This window comes from Trichosurus vulpecula, chromosome 3, assembly GCF_011100635.1.
Source record: "Trichosurus vulpecula isolate mTriVul1 chromosome 3, mTriVul1.pri, whole genome shotgun sequence".
Taxonomy (NCBI): Eukaryota; Metazoa; Chordata; class Mammalia; order Diprotodontia; family Phalangeridae; genus Trichosurus; species Trichosurus vulpecula.
Window position 1 is genome coordinate 87,125,272 of NC_050575.1, and position 3,314 is coordinate 87,128,585.

General features: G+C 43.5%; 1 long non-coding RNA gene across 1 annotated transcript; it reads right to left on the minus strand.

The window, feature by feature from the left end:
* Positions 1–202: 202 nt before the first annotated feature.
* LOC118844700 lies at positions 203–3,025 on the minus strand. Its single transcript, XR_005009975.1, has 3 exons — positions 2,869–3,025; positions 2,382–2,616; positions 203–1,053 (listed from the first exon to the last, which is right to left on the minus strand). It is a non-coding gene; the product is annotated as an uncharacterized LOC118844700 (long non-coding RNA).
* Positions 3,026–3,314: the final 289 nt, after the last annotated feature.

Below are 3,314 nucleotides of genomic sequence, written 5' to 3' on the forward strand. Positions count from 1 at the left end.
TAATGTGGCTTAATGAATAGAGAGCCCTGGACACTTGGAATCCGGAAGACTCGAGTTGGAATTTTGTTTCTCACGTTAAATGTATGACCATAAGCCAGCCACTTCAGCACTGAGCCTCAGTTTCCTCATCTGTAAAAATGAGCATAATACCTGTAGTACCAACCTCATCGGATTGTTGTGAGACTCAAGAAAGCAATGCGTGTGAAGTGTTTTACATATATTTAAGCATTACATAAATGTCGGATATTATGACTAATATAGTAAAAGTGTTTGGAGTCATAGAATGTTAGAACTGAGAGGGCTCTTAGAAATCATTTCATAGTGGGAAATGAATCGCTCAAGGACTCAGTGTCATTGGTGGAATTCGAACCTTTGTCTTCTCTCTACTGCTCAAATGAGAGTTGTTTTTACTTCAGTGCGCTGCCTCCCATAATAAAAACTGGCGCCAATGTAGTACCTTATGTTTTACAAAGTGCTTTATACTTATTTTAATCCTCACAAACAACCTGCTGAAATTGGCTGTGAAGGGATCATTATCCCCATTTGAGAAGTGACATCACTTGTTAATTAGCCTGTTAATGGCAGAGCCCCAGTCCGAGCCAGGAACGTTAACTCCAAATCCTGTTAACTTTTGCCACTGCACGGCAGAAACAGGAGGGGATTTCTACTGACTTGGTGCTCAGTCTATTTCCTAATTTCTCTCCACCCGCCCCTGCCCCCGATCCCCATGCCAAGGGAGGAGGCATCGGAGTTTCGTCGGTGTGTTCTGGTGTGCTCCCCGGGTCGAAAGAGTCCTCTTCTCCGATTCGTCAAGTCCTTCCTTCATCTTCGCCCAAGCTTCCAGCATCCACCTGCCGATAGAGGAGACAGCCCTGTGCTGGAAGCGGAGACAAGGATCCAGGCTTTCTGACGCCGCAGGATTAATTATACTTGAGTAATTCTTTGTGTGACCTTGGTCAAATCACTTCAGATTCTTTGAATTGCATCTTCCTCATTTGTAAAACGAGGATGGGATGTAGTTCATACGATTGATGCGAAGATCCAACGAGAATACTGTATAGAAAACGTTTTGTAAACCTTAAAGTCAATATAACTTGGAGCTACTGTTATTATGTCTGACCCTGAGGTCAGCCCCCCCCGCCCCCATCCACTAATTAGATGAATTGCAGATCTACGTCGAGAAAGGGAATTTTCACAGTAAGAATTCCCTAAATTGATAATATAGATTCAGAAGGGGGAAATACGTAATAAATGCATGCCATAATGTTATTATATTTGTAATATATAGCCATAGATATACACACCTTTTAAAAAGCTTTAAACTGCACTAAGACTTTTGAGACTGTCTCTCTCTCTCTCTCTACACACACACACACACACACACACACACACACATCCGTTTGTCTTTGTGATACGTACGTATTTCTAGTAATCTTTGCATTGCGATCCTCACAGAATTGTTGTCAGGATCAAATGAAACAATGGATTTAAAGCATATTGTGGATGCATACTCTCCATACATGTAAATTGTTATTATTTCATAACATCTTACAATTTGAAGGGGCTAGTCGTGGTCTAGACTTGTGATTTCATCATTGTGGAAAGTCCCTCCAACCAGTGAGGATGGAGAACTTATCTGTAATTAACTTATCCTCTTAGAGTTTCATTGGGAGTCATTGAGAAGTTTGAGGGTCATCTGACCAGTTCCTGTTAGAGTCAGGACTTGAACCTATGCCTTCTTGATACCAAGGCCTGTTCTCTATCCACCCAGTCTTGCTGCCTCTCCTGGGACATATGACAATAGAAACTATATGATAGCTCATACTGTCATATTATATATTACATAATCCATAGTATATGCACATAGTATATCCAAGGTGTCCCAAAAGTATAGGTGCAGTTTCAAGGGCTCTAAAACCTTGACACTGCGCCAAGACTTTTAGGACACCCTGTATATATTAATATATCTTATATGAATATCATATAGTATATCTTGATATATGCAAATGCTTCAAGGGGCCTGCGATTTCATCGGCATCTCCTTTCTCTCTGTCCTAACAGGATCTCTGTCTCCCACATCTTAGTAGATGATTTCATTGCTAGTTCTTTTCCTGGTGAGTCTTCTAGCCAGTCTGGTCAATCGTTCTCAGCCCTTCCAGTTCTGTTAGAGCTGCCAGACCCGTGCTCCTCTGGCGGAGCTTCTGAGTACACCGTCAGCTCCACCTCAAGAATCGCTTTAGTGGAAGATTATACGCTCTTATTTTCCCATCTATATTAAAATGCATGCATTATAATATATCAGTATTTCAAGGTCCCTTCCAGCTTTAAATCCTACGATCCATCATATGTTCTATAATAATTCCAATACTATCATTCCCCACCGGTGAGCTTTCTTCTCCTGGGGCTCGGGCTCCCACCGAAGGCTCTGTCCGGGTTAGAGGCTGGGGCAGCGAGTGGCCAAGAAGTCTCCGGTTCCCTGACTTTGAAGTCGATCTCCTTCTTCACTTTTCTCCTGGCTGCGGAAGAGCCTAGCCGCCACAACCTTCTTCCAAACAGACAACTTGCACGTCGCGTTCACTTCTTCTCCGACTTTGCTTTGTTACCCTAGGGTAGCTGCTGGAAAAAAGAAAGAACAAGAACAACCTTTTAATAGGTGGAACCAACTTAAGGTCACAGTTCTGGACCAAGAAAAGAGAAAGATCTCCAGTGAAAATGGAACCGAAATGCAGAGTTTTTGCCGGCGCTCAGAGTTCCCTTTCCTGGAGGTCACGTCTGGAAAAATCGGATGATTCTCAAGACAGAACCGAAATGAGCCCATAGGAGTGGTAGGAGAGGGGTAAAAGTGTGTTTATATAATCATATACATACATGCGTATCTTTATTGTTTTTTTTTCTAGAGCACATCTACTTAGCTGGGGTAAAGCGAAGGGTCTTGGGCAGCGGGAGTTCTCCGCGACGTCCAGGAAGCCCAAACTTTTCCCCAAGACAGGACTGTGAATTTTCCAGCAGCCCTGCAGGTCTAGCTGGCGGCTTCCCAGGGCAGATAATTAGGCGGAAGCCTTGGGATTGGCCCCGCCGCACCTACAGCGGGCCACGGAGCCTGTCATATCAAATCTCTCCCTGGTTCATGGGGCACAGGAGCAGCCCAGAGGAGATCTTAAATAGTTCGGGGCATTCTGAGCCGCTCTTGCCTCTTTTTCTACTTTGTCTCTTCCACCTTAGAGATGGGAAATTAGCGAAGGGAGAGAAGTGAAATGATAACAAAAACAAAAACAAAAAGAACTCAATGATCCCAACAACAACATTCAGTCGGA